General features: G+C 45.2%; 1 protein-coding gene across 1 annotated transcript in view; it reads right to left on the reverse strand.

Moving 5' to 3' along the window:
• The window catches only part of ZBTB7C (zinc finger and BTB domain containing 7C), a 310,311-nt gene that overhangs the window by 179,099 nt on the left and 107,541 nt on the right, over positions 1 to 23,671 (reverse strand). Inside the window, exon 2 of the mRNA XM_061614144.1 lies at positions 1,516 to 1,579. The gene's annotated coding sequence lies outside the window, so the exon portion shown is untranslated. The remainder of the gene's footprint in view (positions 1 to 1,515; positions 1,580 to 23,671) is intronic.

Below are 23,671 nucleotides of genomic sequence, written 5' to 3' on the forward strand. Positions count from 1 at the left end.
GCCTGGATGGGAGACCGCCTGGGAACCACATGTAAGCCGCCTTGGGTTCCATGAAAAAAGAAAGGCGGGGTATAAATGTAATAAATAAATAATAAGCATACTGTCTTCCCTCACTCACCACTGGCTCTAAAAAACAAGCAAAATTCCTTAACGAAAGGTTAAAGCAGAGGGGGGGAAATCAAGGGATTTGGAAAACACTCAGCAAATTCAAACTAAAATATTCATTGTTCCAGGTAATGGTTTGAAGGCACATGAGGCCTTGCTGAAACTAAACAGGTCTGGGTCTGGTCAGTAATTGGATGGGTGACTGCTTTGGGACCGCATCTATGCCACCTTTGGCTCCGTGGCAGAAAAACGGTGGAATATAAATGTAAGGGGATTGAATAAATCAATGGTTGGCAATTGGTAATGTAGGAAGCTAGCTGCCTTATCACTAGCCAGACTAGTGGGTCATCTAGCTCAGCAATGTCCACATTGACTGGCAGCAGCTCTCCAGGATTTCAGGCAGGGTTCTCTCCCAGCCCTACCTGGAGATGCCGTGGATTGAACTTGGGACCTTCTGCGTGCAATGTAGTTTGTTGCTGTTGTTATGTGCCTTCAAGTCGATTACGACTTATGGCGACCCATTGAACCAGTGACCTCCAAGAGCATCTGTTGTGAATCACCCTGTTCAGATCTTGTAAGTTCAGGTCTGTGGCTTCCTTTATGGAATCAATCCATCTCTTGTTTGGCCTTCCTCTTTTTCTACTCCCTGCTGTTTTTCCCAGCATTATTGTCTTTTCTAGTGAATGATGTGTCCAAAGTATGATAACCTCAGTTTCATCATTTTAGCTTCTAGTGACAGTTCTGGTTTAATTTGTTCTAACACCCAATAATTTGTCTTTTTTGCAGTCCATGGTATCCGCAAAGCCCTCCTCCAACACCACATTTCAAATGCGTTGATTTTTCTCTTATCCGCTTTTTTCACTTTCCAACTTTCACATCCATACCTAGAGATCCCAAATCTCCAGCCCTTCCCTGATATTTTTTGGAGGGAGGTGACAGCTGGTAGCCCTGTAAAGCTCTGCCATAGCCCCATTCCCAGGCAAGCCAAGATGTGGGCCAAGGGCTCTTTAGCCCTTTCCTCCCTGGTGAGAACTGCAACAGAAGCTTTATTATACTTCCTGCCCTTCTCCTTACTGTGTAGTTCAGCCACTCAGGCAATGGGGGGGAGGAGTTCCTCAACTTTACCCCCTCTCCTTTTGCAAACAGCAATTTCTGCAACTCGCCCTGGTGACCCCCATGTTAGTGCACAGGTGTTTATCTACATTTGGAATGTTTATTTAAAAACAATACAAATATTCTTGGCAGCTCCACCTTTCTTAAGTATGTCTGCTCAGAGGTAAATCCCACTGACTTCACTGCCTTTGGGAGCAAGCGTGCCCTCAGTCAATTCACCTGCCCTTGTTTATTAGACGCAACCAATGTTAGGTAGTCCATTGAAGGAATCAGAAGAGGGCTTCGCTATATACTCACAGTTTGACTTGCCTCGGCTTCACACTTCAAAAAGGCACTACCCCCGTAATACTCTGATCGCTTCCTGAGGAAGGAAAGTTCAAAAAGAAGAATATTTGAGATAATGATCATGCTTTGTTTGCACAGATACGTGCTGAATCCCCTTATTTCAAACTAGCAGTGGCTTCCAAGCACCATGGCAAGAATCTTGTGTGGTGCTGCCTGCAGAACAGCCTTCCCCCACCTAATGAACCCCAGATGTTGGAACTACAACCCCATCAGTCCAAATCATATGGAGGGCACCAGTTTTGGGGAGGCCGCCGTAGACCAGGGATGGGGAACCTTTATTTGGCCCCATGCCATGGGCCAACCTTGTCAATCACACTATATCCTTATGGCATCACATGACTGACAGATGAGCTGTCCTGTCCAGCTGTCACAATTCCTTGCCCTTTGCGAGTTTCCCCATGGTTCTCCTTTCCATCCCCGGTGTCAGAGGTCCAAACGGGTCCTGTGGGGCGGCTTCAAAGAGCAGCGCTGGGAGGAAGCAGTGACTCAAGTGCAGGTGTTCTTGCAACCCTGTAATGGGAAAAACCACAAGGTGGAATTCTCCCTTCCCCCTGCACAACTTTTAAAGATACAAAAGACCTCTTTTATAAAGTTTATAAATGGCCACTGTAAATGCATTTTGAAATTGCATATCAAAATTCACATGTAGCTTCACACACGCACACACGTCTCATTTTCTATTGCAGCTTTCCCCAGATTGGGACCCTCTAGATATTATTGGACTACAATTCCCATCACCCCTAATCATTGGCCATGCCAGTTGGGGCTGATGGGAGTTGGAGTCCAAAACAGCACAAGGGCCACAGGTTGGGGAAGGCGGTTCTGTTTCACCCTCATGCAATGGATGCTGTTGTGAAATGTCCACCATCATTTTTGACTAAGCTGGTTCTCTCAGAGTTTACGCAAGCACAAATAACAGGAAAGAAACCAGAAAAAAAGGGCGGGATATAAATCAAATAAATAAATAAAATCAAAGGTGTAATCCTTGGTATTTGCAGACATTCATGCACTCTTAAATTTTATTTCTGTGGTGTGGGGAATAACAGATGGATCCTGTGAGCCCTTATGGTTGCAAAGAGTTACACTGCAAGGCTAAACACCCACCATCCATTACTCGTTTCTACATTTGAACATATAGCTCATAATCATCAATCTCGTTATTTGGACGTACGGATTGCCTATAGTAATGTATACATTTAAGTCAGGGATGGAATATATTTATTGTTAATGTCTGCTGAAGCTATTTGTTCCTTTTTTCGTTTCATTTTTGTGTGTATGTGCGTGAGAGAGAGATCTGTTTCAAGTCTGGCATATTTCTGCCCCTGCCGCACTGATAGACACACCTTTTCTGAAGCAGTGACGTTAAAACACTAATAAGAAAATCTAGATGCAGCAAACAATTCCAAGAGGCAACCTGTTAGGGGCAAGCCACGCATTGGTTTGCAATATCCTTTAATTCCGACTATAAGCTAAGGTCAGCGACAAACACAATCACACACACACACACCGGTTCTCCACTCCCCAAAGCTGCTAATGATTCCATCTGCCGTGGAGACCCTTAACAGAATCTGACCTCCTGCCCTTTAGCCTGTCGCTTCTCGTTCGCTGCCTCACCAGCCGAGATCATTAGGCTGATGTGCAATGACTGCGCTTGCAACTAATGGTTTGGTCTCTGCCCGTTAAGCCGCTGAACATCAAAGCAACAAAAGGGAAAGGCGCAAAAGGGAAAGCAGCCCATTCGGAGAGTGGTCCTACAGAGGTGTAACTAATGCACAAGAGAAAGTCCTGATCCCCCATCTCAGGGGCAGGGATGGAAGGAAGGAAGGAAGGGGACTGGTTGAAAGCAGACAAGTTTCTCTGTGATTGGCTCCAATCATCACAACAGGAGAAGGACTCCTCTCAGTGGCTAACAAGCTCCCCTTTCATAATGATTGGCCTTGGCTGGGACCCCACTCCCAAAGAAGCAAGGGGTCTACGACCCCCCACAACGCCAGATGACTACACCCCTGGCAGCGCCCCATTTGCCATAATAAGACCAGCCTCCCCTGCTTATACCAAGTCAGACTATTAGTCTGCTCATCTAAGAATTGCCAGCTCTGACTGACAGAGGCTTTCTATGGCAAACGTTGCCAGTACAGCACCCTTGATACACATGCACCCACAGAGGCCTGCCCTGGAGCCCGCAGGCTCCCCTGCTGAAATTAGGTTTGAAAGCAGCATAATATTATAGCCAATATAATAGCACGCTCTCTCTCTTGCTCTGTGTGTGTGAGAGAGAAAGAGAGATGGACTGTTTCTCCAGTTTGCAAATGTGCCCACCGGCCCCAAAATGTTCGCTCTAGGGTCTCAGGCAGAAGGTCTCCTCCATAGTCTGCTAGCTGATTCTTTTAATTGGCGATGCAGGGATTGAGCTTCAGGTCTTCTGCAATGGAAAACAAGTGCTCTACCACTGGGCTCGATAGGTTACCAGGCCAGGTTCAAGGTGCTTGTATCAATCCACAAGGCCCTTAACTACTTGGGTCCAGGATACCTTAAGGTACCCTGCCTGATCACTGAGATCTTTGGGGGAGCCTCTGGTAAGTGGTCCCCCATGGTTCAGATGCATGGCTTCTCACTACCAAAGGCTGTGCATTCAGTAGTGTGGGCCTGATCCTGTGGAAGTCTCTCACAGTTGAGATTAGACAGGCCCCCTGCCTGCTGACCTTCAGGCACTCGACAAATACTTTCCTATTTCAGCAGGCTTAAAATTTCTGTTTTGGTGGCGGATTTTAATTTTTCTTATTCTTTTGTGTGGTTTGTGGAAGGCAGGGTTTCCCCCTCCAAAACATTTTTATGTGCACTACTTAGAAATTGTGAAGATTAAGCGGCATATAAATACCTTATATAAATAAATAACGCACTGTCTATTGGGCTTTTTTTAAAAAAAGTATTCATCCTTATTATCGATGGAGGAGCCCCAGAGGTTTAGATTATCCATCAGTTCTGCTTCTGCAGAGTCCACAGCTCCAGACCATCCATGCCCTCGACCAACCACATGTTGTTTTGTTTTACAAATTATTGCTGATGGCAGGATGAAAGGGGTGGGGGAGACACTGATCTTGCCAGGGATTGACTCCTCTCTTTCAGCCACACACATTCAAGGTGTGAAGCATAAGCTCTGAATGAGTAAGTGTATATTCCTGGGCAAATACTGAGCTGATCCCATGTGCTTCCTAACCTGTCTTTAGGACTGCCAGTGGCAATCGATGGGCTACAATCGACCAGCACCTGCCAAGCTCAGAGGAGGTGCTCTCACACACTGCTGCTGGCATAGGCTGTGTGCAAGATGCTACTTCTAAAGCCACACCTCAAACCTATCCAATGCAGAAGGCCCATGGGGCATTCTTCCCTTCAGAACAGGGAAGGTGGAGGGGCAGACTAGCTCACAGCTTCCCAGACAAGATCTCAGCCCAGCCCAGCTAAACACACAATTGAAAGGTGTGAGAATGTAGGAAGCTGCCTTATACTGAATTAGACCACTGGAGGAAGAGGAGGAGGAGGAGGAACAACAACAACTTCCTCCTGAAGGCCTCCAGGGCAGCAAACACACGAGAGATAACACATCTAAAAACAACTCGATATAGATGCAAACAGGGCAAGGTCTTTACATAAAAGGCTTGTTGAAAGAGAAAGGTCTTCAATGGGCACCAAAAAAGAAAATGGAGGTGTTGCCTGTCTAATATCTAAGGGGAGGGAATTCCAAAGGCCCGATTCCTCTATTGTGCAGAATGGACCTCCTGATAAGATGGCATCAACAGGAGGCTTTCTCCTGCAGTGTGAAGAGGTTGACTGGGTATATAAGGAGCAAGATGATCTTTCAGCTGTCTTTTAGGCATCCTGATCCCAAGCTAGATAGTTATCTGGCACAGGATTGTCTACACCAAGTATAGGGAACCTGTGGCCCTCTAGATGTTACTGGATGTCAACTCCCATCATCCTTGACCACTGGCCATCTGGGCTAGGGCTGTTGAGAATTGGAATCCAGCAACATCTGGAGGGCTATAGGTTCCCTATTCCTGGTCTACACTGAATGGCAGAGGATTTCAGGCAGGGAATCTTTCAAAGTCCTACCTGGAGATGCCGGGGATTGAACCTGGGCCCTTTTGATGCTCTACTAGTGAGCAACAAAATTAAGAGACAGTCCAAGGCTTTTGCAACAATGCAGAGGCCTCTGGGATGTGTGTCTGCCAGGGTTTATTCTAATGTGCAGCTAGACACATTTTATACAGTGTAAAAAACCCTGAGCTGTGGAAATAAGTTTTTGTATAGATAAGCATATGGAATTTATTAAGGAGCTAGGTAGTTTTTAAGAAAGAAATACACGAGGAAAGATAAAAAAAAAGAAATAGAAAATGAAGATGAATACTGGTTCTTTTCAAATCTTCATAACCTTATATTACTGTTATATTATGGGACTAATTGCTTGACTAGTTCAGGGGTGGGCAGTGTGCTGGAGGCTTGTGCAGAAGCAAAACAAGAATAAATCCTGCATCCCAGCATCTGGGAAGAGACCCTGGTCCAACCAAAGGCAGCCACTCTCTCAAACCTTCCTCCCAGCTGGGAGCTCTGGCTCTTAAAGGAGAGGGTGCCACAGGGGCTCCCATGTTATTGCAAGGGGAACTGGAGATCCTCTATATTAGCGCAGAGATAGTTGTTTAATTTGACCTGCTTTATCTCTGCTGACCACTTTTCTGCTGCTTTGCATTTGTTTGTATGCTGCTCTTTCTAAATGTTTTTTTTTAATATTCAGAGTTTAGATGGTTTTAATAAGTCAGGGGTGTGGGAGAATGAGAAACTACCTGATTTACATTTCGTGGACCAATACACAAACTGAAACACAATTGTCCTGCGAAATGTGCACTTCTTGGAATTTTGCAACACACTTCTCCAACCTAATAATGTGCACATATATCAAGGGGAAGCCTGCATAAAAAAGCATACCTTAGTGAAAAGAATATACAAAAATGCACTACGTTGAGAGAAATGGCTTGCATAAATGTGCATATTAGTCAAAACTGCATCGGAAAATGTGTGTATTGGGAGAAATTCACACTAAAATGCTGACAAATTTTCATGAGATTAAAGCACACACACACTGCAGCAGAAATGTGGAGAACTGAATTTAAGACTGGAAAAATGCGAAACCAAAATGGAAAGATTTGCCAAAATCCCAATCCCCATGATCTGGGTAGCCTCTCTTAGACATAAGATGCTGGACTAGATGAACTCTGGGCCTGATCCACCAGAGCTATTCTTAGGTTCTTATGGTGTCTGGCTCCCAAGCAATTTGACTAAGCACTCATCTACACGGTGGTTTAGTGTGTGTTTGGTGCTACTCACATCCTCTTTTAAGTCACATGGTTCACATGACGCTACTGGCAAACAGAAGTTATCGCACAGTTTTCCCCTTGTAAATCCATACTAATCCAATCCTCTGATAATACAAAAAGGGAAGGAAACAACATCTTAATATCTCTAGCGCTTGCAGACGCTTTGCTCCAATGCTTTTAGGTGGATGTATCTATCTTTTCCCTCTCCATTCCCACTCCCTTCTCTTCCCTTCATTCATTTCATTTCCTGTGGCCTGACGAACAACTTCTGGCTGCTCTCCCCCGTCCTGCAAAACTTTTTTATGTTGCTGCAAATGGTGCCTTATTTTTCTTTTCCTCCTAACTTGTGCGCAAAAACATAACTCTGCTGAAACAAAGATTTGTATTTCAGCTGTTTTGTACCAGTGAGAATACAAATAATTACACTTCCAGGTTGTGGGTTTTTTTAATGAAACTAACTGGTAGAACAAACTGAGTGTGCTCGATTGCCAAGTAACCAGAGGGAGTGGAAATGTTAAATTAGACAGCGTGGTCATTAGGAATCTGCATGACTGATCCTTCCCCTCCGTGTGAATAGAAAACACTGTGTTTGCAGATAGCATTGAGCTCTTACTGTGGATGGTGCAAATAGAAAACAGAGGTAAAAACAGTGTCTTAGTGTGAAGTAATGCTCCCATGTGCATAAGCCCTAAGAATTGTCTCCCCCATCCACCCATCCCAGTCTGAAAGAGCTGGTTGTCCCTGAGCTACTGCTGTTTTTACTCATATTATAGATAGAATGGGCTCTGGAAAACCTCAAGAATATCAGTCAATCCTTTCCATCAGGGAGGTGTAGGTCTATGAGGACACTAGTCACTTCAAAAGCAACAAGAATGATTCTTCTGGATGTTTTTTGAAGCAACTCTGCCCTCCGCTGGATGCACCTTTCCCCACTGCTAACTTCAGACCTTTGAGGACTGAAGCAAAGGGCTGGGCCACAGCAGACCATTAGGACAATCACTGTCTCTGCCTGAGCCTACAACAAAGTGTTTCCATTGGCCACACCTGGAAGGGCAACAGGTTGTTCTACCAATCACTTGTGAAATCTGTCTGAAGCTGAATTTTTTTTAAAAAAATGCAATGGAGCTGATCCAACCAGGTTTTAGAGTACAAATGGGCAATGTTTGACTAGCATCATGTGCCCCCATTTTCAGAAGACAGAGGGGGAGACACACTGGAACTGGCACAAAAGTAAGCGTGTCTCTAACCTATGTTGCGGCAAGCAAAAAAAAAAGGCAGGATCCTAAGTGGTTGCATCAGTCAAACTACTCTATAGCCAGTCTAATTTCCCCCAGTCAACTTCAGGAATAAAAACTTATGAGTTTTTAAGAATACCACCGACTGCTGTTTCCTCCCCCACTCCAGGCTCCTGGTCCCGTTGTTTTTTAAAGTCTCTACATTCATTATTTTAAAATTGTCTGATATTTCTTTTGGAGAAATACACTTATTTGTACAATAAAATGACAGGGCAGATATGCAGATCCCCCCCCCATTCATTCCTCCTCCTTCTGAAAGAAATCTATTCATTCAAACAAATGCCAGATAAAACCTTTTGTGCTGTGTCTTGTTCTGTGAGAAAGCTGTCTCCCTCTTCTTTTTCTCCCCCCCCCCATTATCTCCTATTTCTGCGTGCCGATAATGAATTTTCACAGAAGGAGCCTTAATCCAGTCAAGCGAGTGCTTTATCAGTAGCTACAACTTTGTTCTTTAAAAAATTCCACCGGTAAATGGGAATGACTTTTTACTGTCTACATCTCAAAGTACCTGAAGTGTGGGGTGGGGTGGGGTGTTCTCCCCCCCCTTCGTTTTTCCTATCACAGCCAAATTCTGGTTGGGCTATTATTTGATGCCACCCATCAAATACACTCCTTCTAGCTTCATTTTTATTAGCTTGTGCCTTTTGTGGGAAATTTGTCCTGACAGCTGATTTTCCTGAAGACTGAGCTGAATGGGTGATGATGATAATGAGCAATCACTGCTAGCTAGGGAATGGGATCTGTTGGCCGGTGCTGGTTCGAAAGCATTCCATCGACCTAACGGGATGGTATCAATTTGATTTTGTTCTTTGTCCGCCAGTCACTGCTTTAACCAATCCATTTTCCCCTCACGAAAAATATTAATATTAATATCAGTATTTGGAAATGAAACACGAAAAAATGAAAGGAAATGTTGATAACATTACGGTTCTTAATATCAATATTTTAGAGGTTGGTTTTTCAAATGAATCCGTTTTCTACAATAGCTGTGGGAAATTGCTACATAAAAATCCAATCCACAATGATAGAGGATAAGCAAATTACAGTAGGGCCCCGCTTTACAGTGCTTCGCTTTACGCAGCTGTCTCAATTAGACGCAATTAGACTAAAGCCCCACTCATACAGCACTTGTTCCGCTTCTACGGCGGTTTTCGGGCATCACACGCCATTCTATTCAATGAGTTCCGCTTTTCAGCGGTTTTCACTTTTCAGCGGGGGTCCGGAACATAACCCGCCGTATGAGTGGGGCCCTACTGTAATAGAAAACTCGGTACAAAATCTGAATTGGGCGGAATTCTAGCACATCCCTACTGCCAGCCATCAATGACATCTGCTAGAATCCCTAGGTCGATGTTTCCCAAACTGTATCCCAGGAAATAGAAGTGTTCTGTGAGAGAATTGCTAACATGCAGGCATAAATAAATGAAAGCCAGAGTGGCTGGTCTTTGGCCTTCCTCAACTCCCATCGTCCCTGACTACTGGCCATGCTGGATGGGGCTGATTGGAGTTGGGATCTAACAACATCTGGAGGGTCACAGGTTAGCCATGAAAGTATCCTGTGAGCCTAAAAGTACCTTTCCACAGCCAGAGATAGGAAGGACGGAAGGAAGGATGGAAGGACGGACAGATGGATGGCACACAGAGTGTATTTAAAGCCACCTGTGAGAAGAAAAGTTGCCATTGTGGAAATCCAGGCAGACTACTCAAGGAGGAACTCACAACTTATTCTTCACTGATTCCCCAGCCCAGAAAGCAATGAAACAGGCTGAACGTGCAACACTGGAGGCATTACAAAGGTCCTTTACTGAACAGAACCTCTTTCTGTTTCATCTTGGTCACAGGTATCTTGGTCATGGGGGAAAGCAGTATATTAAACGTTGTGTGGAAGCTCTGTCTCAGCTGCAATAAAGGGCTCTTATGTGGAAGCGATCCTGGTTTCCTTCCAATAAGCATCCGCTGAAGGGTTGTTAACACTGCCGCATGTGTCATTCAGGGGCAACTAGCTCATTTAACAGTCACTTATCATGCAGAAAAGTACCTACTACCCAGAACAAGAACTCTCATAAAAAGCCATTTTTAACTAACCACAGTTTAGCATTACTTCCAAGCCTAAACTGTGGTTAATCTTCTATATTTAGCTTAAACTAGAGCTATGCACAAATGACCTTTCAAAATCCTTAGTCTTATTTGGGATGATCCACCACCAAATCTCTACAAGGGGAGGATAAATTATCCTGCTGACATGAGCCCCGTGGAGAACTCTTGAAGGCAAGACTGGTTGGAGAAGGAAGAGGCTTAGGAACCAGGGAAGGGGCCTAATGGTCTCAGCACTGCGGATGAGGATGTTGGGGAGGAGCCCAGGAGTCTGTCCATTGAAAGCCCCGCCCCAGAGGCAGATGCCGACAGCCAGTAAGTAGCTCCTCTGATCACACTGTCCATGGCAGCTGATCCACAGCCAAGGCCACCTCCTGCAGCAAGCCCGGCCCCAGCTCGGGGTGGAGTGGGGATGTCAGAGACGGGGCTGGATGAGGATTTGGCAGAGTTGTCCCCGCCCCATCACCATTGGTGGCACAGGTGCGAACAAACCGAACCTGTTAGCCATCCTACCCATAAGAGTGCCCACCTGTTTGCCCAATCTCGAGCTAAGAGAAAAGCCTCGTGAAAGAAGCTGTGCCCACCTCGTCCTTTATTAAGTGGATTCAGTGCGCATGTCAAATGTTGCAACAATGTCTTCACTTGAGTGGCCATGTCGCTTTATGCCTTGTAGTGATGTTAGATCTTGTAAGCTACATATTCACCTATGTTCAAGTCGTGTGCTGATCTGTGGATTAAAGCCCTTGGCAAGTATCAAGCTGAGAGTCCTGAGTCTGATTCTGTTGCTAGGAGCCACGACGCCGATAGTTTCTTGGCCAGTATCATTCCAGGGCATTGTGAGTGGGGAAATGGTGGCCACTACACACAAAAATATTCACAGAAAATTCTACAAAGCACCCTTCTTTTTCTAGAAGGGTCAGAAAAAGAAAAATGCCAGAATTTTCAGCTCAACTTTAAATTAAAACAAACTAGCTTCACCAACTATAGTTTGAACTCGGCTTGCTTCCACTGACCATGGTTAATGTCATGACCCTGGAGTCCAACTCTGGCTCACAGCTTGATGCTGATAACCACTGAATCAGCTCCCACTGTACTGTAGAACCAGAACCAAGACCCTCATGGTGAGCCTAGGTGAGCTCAGTGGTAGGTCCCAAATTCAGTCCCTGGCATCTTCAGGCAGGGCTCATAGAGATGCTTCTGGAGATCAGTGTAGACAATATGGCACTAGATGGACTGATGGTCTGACTCTGTATAAAGCAGCTTCCTATGTTCATGAGATCCTTCCACTGAGGTGAAAAACCAAGTGCCTCCCACATAGCGCTGCCAGTTCAGCTGCAGAGGGAGGACAGTGGGAGACAATGGAGTGAACGAGGTGTCCATTATCAGGCCAGTGGGTTGGCCCTTTTATTGGAAGTGGGGCAAGAGCAACTCCTGTTTGGGTTCTTTTGTTTGTATTCCAGAAGGAAGATAGAGTTAGGGTCCTCCAGCTGGCTAGGCTTGCCTACCTTTATCTGTGCTCTTCTCTGCCTAACTTCCTTCCGTTGTAAACTGATATGCTCAGGGAAGCTGACCTGCCCCTCCTTCCTTTGTCTTCTTCTTTGACTGTCCGAGGAGAGAGGAAACATTTCTTTCTTTGCTGTGTCTCCTGAGCCATGAGGGCAATACCCAAGTTTGGGCATTGCACCTCCAACCTAGTTAGTTAGTTAGAACTAGGTATGCCTTTCCTATCTATTATGTATTTCTATAATATAGCTTTTTCTTATTTTACTAAGTCTTAAACCTCAGTTATTTAAATGCAGGGTAAAAGCCTGCTTCTTAGGTAGATACACACACTGGCACACACACAGCTGAGAACGCTGAGTTACTCTGCATAACACCTTTAAGAGACTAAGACCCAACAAAGGGGATGGAGCATAAGAGAGGTGGACCAGAGGCAGAGGCTCAAAGGGCCTCAGATCACTTCCGGTCCTCCTTGGAGCAAGTTGCTCACTAGGAGCTCTCCTTGGTGCTGCAACAACTGACCTTCTGTGCTCTGCAGGATCCTCCTCAGATCCAGAGCAAGACAGTCCAGGATGAACCACAACTAGTTTGGGCTCAGACAGCATGGCATGCTGTGGTCAATCTAAAACGGAAGCAAGAGCTTCTGAACTCCTCCTCACGGCTGCGTTAAAGGAATGTCTTTTTCTTCCTCTGGGTTAGTGATGCAAAATGTGTGCATTAGAACAGCCTTTCCCAATCTTTGGGTCCCCAAATGTTGTTGGACTACAGCTCCCATAAGCCCCTGCCAGCTTGGCCAATGGTCGGTAATGATGCGAATTGTATTCCAGGCACCCAAAGGTTGGGAAAGGCTGCATTAGAACACAGCAACAGGCCCTCTAGCTGAATATTGTCTATGCGGACTGGCAGCATAGAGAAATCTCTCCCAACCCTACCTGGAAATGAGGGTGCCTGAACCTGGGACCTTCTGCATGCAAGGCAAATGCTCTACCATTGCACTACGGCCCTTCCCCAGAGCTCACCTAGGCAAGCAATGCTAAGCTATGGTTGACCGTTTGTCCAAATTAGCCCACAGTCTTGCCCAAGATGGTGCCTGCTATGAAATGTGTATCATGTAATAACTAAGGCTAAAAGGAAGCTTTGGATAATTGGACACCGTTGCTTTATTGTAATGCCTCACAACTTCCGAAGCTCTCCCGATTCCACCCAGTTTTACAAACACCTTTAGAGCAGTTTTGAAACGCCCTTAGAATTCGCAATCCAAAAGAGAAGCTTTCTCTTCTGGAGCAGGTGCTGGAAGAAAACAGGGCCGGGAGTGAGACAGAGAAATACAGCACCCTATTCCAGTGCTGTTCAACTTTGCATCCCCAGATGTTGGACTACAACTCCCGTGATCTCTTGATCAGTAGCTAAACTGGCTGGGGATGATGGGAGCTGTAGTTCGACCATCTGAAGACCCAAGGTTGAATAACAGTGCTCTATTCTACAGTGTTTCAGACTGTTCCAATCTGAATGGGAAAAATGCCAGTTGTGGGTAACACTGATTGCCTGTTCCTTGTTCACCACCTATGCACCTTCCACGTGTGCCAACCCACAATGCCCGAAGCACTTTTGCAGCTGTCTTAAAAGTGCTTGCAGGTTTTATTCCATAAGGTGAAGGATGATCATGATGCCAATTGTATAAACTAATAGAAACCTGCGTGCAGCCGCTTTTAATAACAAACTTTTTAAAAAGCAGACAGACAACCCACTGGAGGCATGAGGAAAAGACAAGGCTCGTAGCTGGCCCAGTCTCTGAACTGCTGACAGCTGATCCAGTATCTGAGTCAGATTCACACCACAGGTGAATGGTGAAGAATCCACTGAGTACTGTTGTGTCTGGCTTCACTCATCTTAGATGTTATGGCTAAGATAGGTGCTGCTGTGACCACTGTACTCAGGTTACAGAAATGGCACAAGAGGAACCAAACTTCAACAGGCAAAGCAAGAATCTTACTCTCCTGGTCTGTTGAACTGGAACATGCAATGCCATGAAAAATTCCAGAGAACTGCCATTAATGCCAATGCCTGGTGTGCTCCAATAGGGGTGATGTGGCTACATTTTTAGCATAAATGCATTTGCATGTGCTCTATGTGCTGGGAACATGAACAATAAGAGCCATGCAGAAGCAACTGAGGTCATTTTGCAACCTCACTTACATTTTTTTGTTACCCTGAAAGGAGGGATAGATCAATGTATTTGTGCAATAATTAATGCATTAACTGTGTGTTGGCCCAATTGCCAGCCAGCCAGCCTAGCACTGAGCTTAGGTTTTGCCCCCCTCAGTCAACTGATGAGCGCCCATCTTCTTGCCCCAAGCTACCTCTCAACTGACGGGAGGTATGATAGCACTCTTCAAGTACTTGAAAGGTTGCCACACAGAGGAGGGTCAGGATCTTTTCTGGATTGTCCCAGAGTGCAGGACACCGAATAATGGGCTCAACTTACAGGAAGACAGATTTGGGCTGAACATCAGAAAAAACTCCCTAACTGTTAGAGTGGTACAACAATGGAACCAATGACCCAGGGAGGTGGTGGGCTCTCCAGCACTATTTATTTATTTATTTGTTAAATTTTTATACCACCCCACTAGCAAAGCTCTCTGGGTGGTGTACAACAAAGAAATACAAATATATACAATAAAATTCCCATAATAAAATACAACAACAATATAAGAGAGTAAGAAAACTAAAAACAGTTACAGCACATGTTAAAACTAGATTAAGTTAGATTAAAATGCCTTGGAAAAGAGGAAGGTTTTGACTTGGCGCCGAAAAGATAGTAACGTCGGCGCCAAGCGCACCTCATCGGGGAGACTGTTCCACAGTTCGGGGGCCACCACTGAGAAGGCCCTAGTTCTTGTTACCACCCTCCGAGCTTCTCTATGAGTCGGAACTCGGAGGAGGGCCTTCGATGTAGAACGTAGTGTACGGGCAGGTTCATATCGGGAGAGGCGTTCCAGCAGGTATTGTGGTCCCGCGCCGTATAAGGCTTTATAGGTTAAAACCAGCACTTTGAATCTGGCCCGGACATTCAAGAGGCAGCTGGACAGCCGCCTGTCGGATATGCTTTAAACTGGATTCCTGCCTTGAGCAGGGGGTTACACTCGATGGCCTTATAAACCCCTTCCAACTCTATTACTCTCTGATTCTATGATGATTCAAAAAAGTCTCAGGCCTTGATAAAGATATGGGTTTAGTAGCCTGCGAACTCAACAGGTCTTGAGTTCCTTTTTCTCTTTGCTTCTAGCATTGGTGCCTTCCCTCTCCTCCTCCCCCACCCCATTTTTTGTCAATAGTGCCTACTAGCCAACACAGCATTCTGCTGGCCTCCTCATGCAGCCAAACAAACAGCGTGGTGTAGACAAAGGCCCCCAAATTTTGGCTGGCCATATGGAGGCCAGCCAAAGTTTGCCTACACCCCCAAGCCTGCAATACCACACTGAGCTTGATATGACTGCGGGAGTTAGCCTCCAAGCTGGAAAGGGCAGCAGCTTTACCCAGTAACCCCTGAGCCCCTCCACAGTCCTTCCCTGAAATCTGGAGAAGCACTGCGGTGGAGAGTGTCTCTGACTCACCCTGAGCCACAGAGAAGCTTACAAAGTAGGAAAACCTTCCTGTTTTCCAAGCCTGTCTGAGATTCAGCACAAGATCCCAGGGAAACTCAGTGTAATAAAAAATTGCATTCATCAGTGACAGGCTGGATATCAGATTCTAAAGATGCAACGAAATAAAATCTGGACAAATGAAGGAGCACGCCCAACATTAAGGAATGGCACTCTGTACATGATAGTGGGCACTTTGGTATAAGTCATTTTGGAAAGGAACGTTGAGAGAAATATGGACATGCTTAGAGGCATACTTAGTCAAAGTGTCCAGAATTACTAAAAGCAAGGAATAATCTGCGTAGCCTCTAAGCCTGATCCCACAAGCTGCTGTGCCATCACAGAGGTCTACATGCATCTCAAAGCCCAGGGTTTATGCCAGGGTTTATCAGTCATCCAGGAGGTCAAATCAGTTGGATTTAAACCAAAATGTGAGCAGCTCTTAGCCTGTTCCTCTCTGCCCCTATGGTACTCTCTTTATGTAGACCACAATCAGGAAAATTGCTCCTAATATACGGTCTGCCTAGTAAACGTCGCAAGACGTCACCCTAAGAGTTGGAAACGACTCACACTATAAGTGCGGGGACACCTTTACCTTTTAATCGTGCAGTGCAACAAGGCTCCCACAGAACTCGGACTTTCGGCAAGGTGCTAAAATAATGTTACAGTGGAGGAAAGCCAGCAAAACTATCCATAGGAGAAGTGGCAGATGTCAGAGACGAGTGTGGAAAGGCCACAAAACTCTAATCAGCCCTCAGAAGCATCTTCCTTCAAGTAGACATGTCAAAAGGAGAATTATGAATGTGGGCTTACAGGAAGAACTTTTTCAGAGCGACAGCAACAGCCTCATGGAATCACAGGATTGTATAGCTGGAAAGGACCTTGGAGGTCATCCAGTTCGACCTGTTGCTCAGTGCAATGTCTGCAACATATCCATATGCAATAGAGAGGGCAGGGGAAAGCTTTGGTGTCTTTTGGGAGGGGGACATTCTTCTGTTTGCAGACAGACACATCATTTAACTTTATTTCATTTTATACATACATACGTTTATACCCCATCCACCAAGCACCATGCACTACTCAACAGTACTTACAGCAGTTTAAAATTACAATAGAAATATATGAAAATACCAAGAAAACAGTAACAATAACAGAGCTTGGAAAAGTTACTTTTTTGAACTACAACTCCCATCAGCCCAATCCAGTGGCCATGCTGGCTGGGGCTGATGGGAGTTGTAGTTCAAAAAAGTAACTTTTCCAAGCTCTGACAATACATAAAACAAATACAACACACACCATTAGGATCCATTTAAAAGCAGCAGTGGCAGAGATCACCAGGACCTTACCAGGCAAGAGTCTGCCAGAATAAAAACATCTTTCCCAGCTAGTGAAAGAGAGCCAGAAAAGCGGGGAGGTCTCTACTTTACTGGGTAAAGTATTCCACAATACTGGAATATTATTGTTGTTTTCTTCTTTAGTTCTATAGTATATTTGTTTTTAGTATATTTGTTATTAGTTGCTTCGACTAACAAGCAACTAATAAATCTAATTAATAATGATGATGATAGGTGCAGCCACTGAGAAGGCCCTGTCTCTTGCTTATTTACTGTGCCTCCACCCAAGGTAGGACACAGAGAAGGGCCTCTCCTTAGGACAGGTGTGGGAAAGCTTTGGCCCTCCATGTTGTTGAACTACAACACCCCCATCATCCCTGGCCATTGGCCATGCTTGCTAGGGCTGATGGGAATTGATGTTCAGCAGCATCTGGAGGGCCAGAGGTTCCGCACACCTACCTTAGGATGCAGGCAAGCCTAGGCACTATCAGAGGTCATCTGCAGATTCCTGCCAAGCAAAAACACTTGAGGAGGCTGTGAAGCAGAGCCAATGAGGGATATGGCCTGTGGAGAGTTCTGAGGGCCAGCCAGGGAGGCCTGGAGGGACACATTCAGCCCCCAAGCTAGAGGCTTCCCACCCAAGAATTGCATGGACCTTTGGCAGATATTTACTTGCAGCCAGGAAGTGGAATTTGCAGCCCTCAAATTCCCATCATCTCTGCCCATTGGCCATGCTGGCTGGGGCTAATGGGAGATGGCGCCCAACAACATCTGGAAGGCCAGAGGTTTGCCATCCCTTACCAAGGTAGAGGATTAACCTGGTCCGTGCCATTGACAACCAAGCCTGTTCCAATCTGCACAATCCCACCCAGGGTCCTGTTTCTTACTTTAGGACCCATCTGCACTATACATTTAAAGCTTCCCTAGGAAGAGGGAATGATTATTAAACCACTCTGGGAACTGTAGCTCTGTGAGGAGGAATGGGGGTCTGTGAGGGGAACTGTTAGCACCCTTCACGAACTACAGTTTCCAGAATTCTTTGGAGGAAACAATGACTATTTAAAGTGGTATGATACATCTTTAAATGTACAGAGCAGACAAGGTCCTAGAGCCAACTGTTTTCCCCTATGGGCCACTTGAAAATTGCTGAGGGTCATGGCAGACGACTTAAATTTTTTTTCAGCCTGCTGCTGTAGCGACTGTAGTTGTTGTTGTTATGTGCGTTCAACTCAATCACGACTTACAGCGCCCCTATGAATCAGTGGCCTCCAATAGCATCTGTTATAAACCATCCTGTTATAAACCACTTCAGATCTTGTAAGTTCAGGTCTGTGGCTTCCTTTACGTTATGGAATCAATCCATCTCTTGTTTGGCCTTCCTCTTTTTCTTCTTCCTTCTGTTTTTCCCAGCATTATTGTCTTTTCTAATGAATCATGTTTTCTCATTATGTGTCCAAAGTATGATACCCTCAGTTTCATAATTTTAGCTTTAAGTGATAGGTCTGGTTTCATTTGTTCTGACACCCAATTATTTGTCTTTTTCGCAGTCCATGGTATGCGCAAAGCTCTTCTCCAACACCACATTTCAAATGAGTTGATTTTTCTCTTCTCTGCTTTTTTCGCTGTCCAACTTTCACATCCATACATAGAGAAGCAATTGTAGTGTCCTGTGCTAAATGCTGTTACAATTTTTAATTGTATTTCAACTGTTTCTTTTATTTCTTACATATTGTATTTTATTGTATTCCATGGGGTTCAAACTTTAATACAATAAAAGAAGCTATAGAAATAAATTTTAAAATCAATGTGGATGCATAATGCAAAGGATGTGCCGTATGCCAGCTTCAGCTACAAAACCCCAGACATGCCACAGACCACTTGAAAGAAGCTTGTGGACCACTGGTGGTCCACGGACCGCAGTTTGGGAACCCCTACCCTAGAGTAAACTGTGACACTGGCTGTCAGTATTTTGCAAGGATTGAGTCAATCACATTTAAAGTATTTAAAGTGGACTAAAGCTCTCTGTTGCCCTAGCACAACAAATCCCCTTTTTAAAAGAAAAAAAAATTGACTTCTCGCAGCTTGGAAAGTGTGGGATGAAGACACGTAACCCCCCCACAGGTAAATCAGGATGAACGCAGGACAGATGCTCATTGTCATATAACAGCTCTGTAAAACAAAACAGCTCAATAAAAATACTCAATAAAAACTGGGTATGATCTAACCTCCGTAAAACAAATCAGGATGAACACTCGACAAATAGGTTGTCTGGTGGGGTCCAGACTCAAAGCAGCCAAATGAAATCTGGCAACAGGGAGCCCATGGTGCAGCCACGGAAGCTGCAAGTTGGAGCAGGCAAGTCCCTCTGACACTACTGAAGACTGTCTGTTCTGAGAAGTATCCTTAGCTGGCCAGAAGATGTTTGCAGCTAAGCGTTCACAAGCAGTCTCTTTCTCTGTACAGCCATCACACCCTCCACCCTGCTTGGCACTTGACACTCAGGGAAGGGCACCAGCAGGCAGCACTCCAGCCAACACCCCACCCTGAGAACAGGGGCCTCGCCCAGGCCCCGAGCCTTTCCCCATGCAACGGCAATTTCCTTAATGGGCCCCAGTTGTCAGCTCCCACCCTCCATGACTGACAGATTTGTATGATCCTTCTTAGGGTGGGGCAGGTTGCTCTTCCTCTCCGGCAGACAGTTCCAGCTTTAACCCCTTTTGCCAGGGTCAACAAAGCTGCATGTGCCCTTACGGCAGAGGCAGCAAGCCTGTTCCAAAGGGCTGCATTTAGTTCTGGATAACACACCTTTTTTTTAAAAAAAACAGACACAAGTCCAACATTGGCAATGGCACCATCCAGAAACCAGTTGGCAGACTTTGTCATGCAAGCCGCACCTGTTGAAATTGCTTCTTCTGCACAACTATTAAAGGTGCAGGAGATTGGTCCTCTTTTGCATCTGGTCACCCCAGTGAACGCAGGGCTCCTTCCACTGTCAGAGGCACTATGCCTTCAAATACCACCAGTTGCTGAAAACCACAGGACAGGAGAGTCCTGCTGCGTTCAGGTCCCACTTGCAGGCTTCCCACAAGCGTCTGGCTGCCAATGAGAACAGGGTGCTGGACTAGCTGGGCTGCTGGCCTGATCCATCTGGAAATGGAAATGGCCTGCCTTCAAGTCGATCCCGACTTATGGTGACCCTATAAATAGGGTTTTCATGGAAGGCGGTGTTCAGAGGGGGTTTCCCATTGCCTTCCTCTGAGGCTGAGAGGCAGTGACTGGCCCAAGGTCACCCAGTGAGCTTCATGGCTGTGTGGGGATTCGAACCCTGGTCTCCCAGGTTGTAGTCCAACACTCTAACCGCTATGCCACACTGGCTCTCAATCCATCTGGAAGGCTCCTCTTATGTTCTTAACTGAATGCTGACCCTGAATGTTGCCATTCTCCAACAGAGGCAGGCCCGGCACTAGCACATGGCCAGGTAGGGCACTGGCCCAAGGGCCCCGGATCTTGGAAGGAAGGTTAGAAGGCTCTCCTGGTTGTCTTAGGCTGCAACCCAGGAATGTCTACTCAGAAGTAAGCTCCATTGGGTTCAATGGGACTTACTCCCAGGTAAATGCATTGGATTGCAGCCTTAATTAATAATCATTATTGCCACCCCCTCATTCCCTTTGCCCCACTGATCTGATTGTGTGCGTGACTGTGCCTGTGTTAAGAGCTTCCCTCTCCTTTTACAGGCAAGCTTCCATTGTTCAGGTCTGTCCTGGGGCTTTTACATATGAATTCCCTCTCTTCCGCCCCCTCACCTCCCCACCACCCCAGTTGTAGTTGGGAAGCTCCTACTAGTTTCACTGATAAGTTGCTTTTTCTATAAGGAGCTCAAAGATGGTTCTTCCCCTCTCCATTTTATCCTCTCAACACCCTTGTGAGGTAGGTTAGACTGAGAGACAGTTACTGGCCCTAGCGAGCTTCATGGCTAAGCAGGGATTTGAAAACAGGTCTGGCAGGAGGTCCTAGTTATCTTGTGTGGTTTCCTGTCCCACTACAGCAATTACCACAGCGCACCATTGGCATTGTCACCAATTACTGCTGTTGTGAATGGCTACTGTGCTTAACTTCAGTTTGACAAATGTCAAAAAATGGTCTTGTTTGCATTTCCTTGTCATTCAACCCTAGCCAGTACGATGCAGTGATTAGAGTGTCAAACCCCCAATCAGCCATGAAGCTTGCAGGTGACCTGGGTCCAGATGATGTCTCTCTCTCAACCTAATCTACCTCACAGGGTTACTGTGAGGATAAAATGGTGAGGGAGACAGCTACGCATACCACCTTCAGCTCATTGGAGCAAAGGGTAGATATAAATGTAATACATAAATATAAATTAATATTTATCTCTCTTTCTCTCTCTCTGCCCATGTGTGAATAGAGATGGATGGGTGGGTAGAGAGCCAGCCCTGCCAACTGAGGTTAACACTTTATGCATCTGCTGACGTGGGCTCCAGTCCATAAAAGCTTATGCTAAATCTGTTTAGTCTTTAAATGCCACAAGATTCTTCTAAAGTTTTTGCAGTGACAGATTAAACAAGTTTGCCCCTCTGGAAACACTTCAAGAAGGCAACTGAGAAGGATTGTCAGTGTGAAGATGCAATGAGGAATCAAAAGTGGGAGAAAACTGTTGTGTTTGAGGAAAGGCCAAAGGAATTGGGTAAATATCGCCTGACAGAATACTGATAAAACTCTTACAGCAATGGATGGTGCAATCCTGTGTCTGTTCCACTGGGTTCAATAAAGCTTCCTCCCTAGACATCATTGGCGATCACTCGTGGCCGAGTAAGATTGTCTTCCAAGATAAGGTCTTTAACAGTGGGTCCGTAAGTGACTGTGGAGGCCAATTTTGGATCCACACAGCCTCCCACAGTATGTATGTGTTGGATAATACAGCTTTATCATATCTTTGAAACATTTGCTTTATTTGCAAATATTCCAGCAGAGCGTAACGATAGAAGCGTTCCTGCATCCCTAGAAGTTGCACCTGCAGTCCGAAGAGCTTCACTTTCAACGATGCTCTGGCTGCATACACATGACATTTTATTCTAGAATCAATGGAGACAGAGTACTTGTTTTTTTTCTTTGTAGTCAACACACAATTTACATCTGCTGCATATTTTTTGCACCTGAAAAGCACTTCGCAAGAAACTGGCTTCATTCCGAAAACGAAAGCTCATTGCAAATTGATTCTGCGTTACCCGCAGTCAGTGTGTCCATTTGAAAACAGATGAAAACAAATACAGGTGGTATCCACACCTGCCTAATCACATTGTGGGTGGCCATATACCAAGATTACCATCACCGCTTCCTTCTTCATTCACCTGGGGCACGTGCAGGGAGAAAAAGGTGTGGATCACCTAATAATGGGGAGGGTTTTCAACTGCATATCAAGTAACCACATCCAGCCTTTTGGACAGCAGGTTCTAGAATCAATCTAGATTGAAAGCAGCATGTCGAGGAGGAGTCCAAACAATTCCAAATTGGAAAAAACTATATATTTTGTGCATTTAGGTTGTAATGCAGCCTCTGCCCCAGTTCCACACTATCTCGAAATTCAAAAATGGTCAAACTGCTACTTCTCATCCACAATCTGCAAAACATTCTCTGAGACCCCAGTAAGCCCTGTAGGAAAACTGTCCACAGCCATAAAGAAACTCACATTTGTTTTGTCAAATCTTGCTGGGGCTGATGGGAGTTCTAGTCTAAAACATCTGGAAGGCACCCGGTTGCAGAAGGCAGCTTTAAGGCAAAACCATAGAGGTAAGTTTGAAGTGTTTTTAGAGTGCTTTTAAATGTTTTAAATATGTTTTTATTTTAAATTGCATTGTTTTATTGCTTTGTCGTTTGCCGCCCTGAGCTCCTTTGTGAGGAAAGCCGAGCTAAAAATTTAATAAACTGACAGATAAAAGGACGTAGGTTCACAGTAAAAGAGATTGCCCAAAGCAGAAAATAATTAACCAACCGATCGACTGATTTTGTTATAGTAAATTCTGTTATCTAGTACAGTCTCCCCCAATCTGGTGCCCTCCAGATGATGTTGGACAACAACCCTCATCAGCCCCAGCCAGTATGATCAAATGGTTGGGGATGATTCCAGTTGTAGTCCAAAACATCTGGAGACCACTGGATTGAAGAAAGCCGATCTAGCAATTAGCTCTATATACAAAACAAGGGTCCAAACAAAAGCAAGCAGGGGAATCCTCTAATCTGAGCTGCATTTAGAAGGTGTCCAGTCATACGGCACTATTGTTCCCTAAAACATTTGGTATCTCTACTGACCAGATGGCACCGATATATATGCAGGCAGAACATCCAGACAGCAACAGTCAGGGGAGAGAGAGAAAGATTCAACTGGAGAAGCATCTCAACTGCTTGGATTGGTATGGTGCCCTTCATAATAGTGCTTTGGCCAGTCACTCTCATAAATTCCTTCTATTTCTTTTCATCCATTTGAAAGGCGGCAGTAGATAACTCATTAATTTGCTGTTCAGCCACGTGTCAACCTGAATGCCCACACTCAGAAAGCAATATGTATTCCGAGCTCTGCATGCATTTGTTGGTCCGCACGCACAGAGATGTTGGGTTAAAGGATACATTTACAAGAAGACTCCTCCAGACAATTTCAAATGCCATCTTGAAAAGATCTGATAGAATTTATCAAACACAACGGCCAGATCCCCCTCAATGCTCTGGCCAATATTTCCTCTCTCGGCGTGCAAGGTTGTGCAAGAGCTATTGTTGAGCTCATAATAACTCCTCCACTTGGCTACCCTTGTGGTATTCAGCTCATTACCTTGCAAAGCACTTTGAAGCACACAAGGAAAATGAGA

This window comes from Rhineura floridana, chromosome 1 (assembly GCF_030035675.1).
Source record: "Rhineura floridana isolate rRhiFlo1 chromosome 1, rRhiFlo1.hap2, whole genome shotgun sequence".
Lineage (NCBI taxonomy): Eukaryota > Metazoa > Chordata > Lepidosauria > Squamata > Rhineuridae > Rhineura > Rhineura floridana.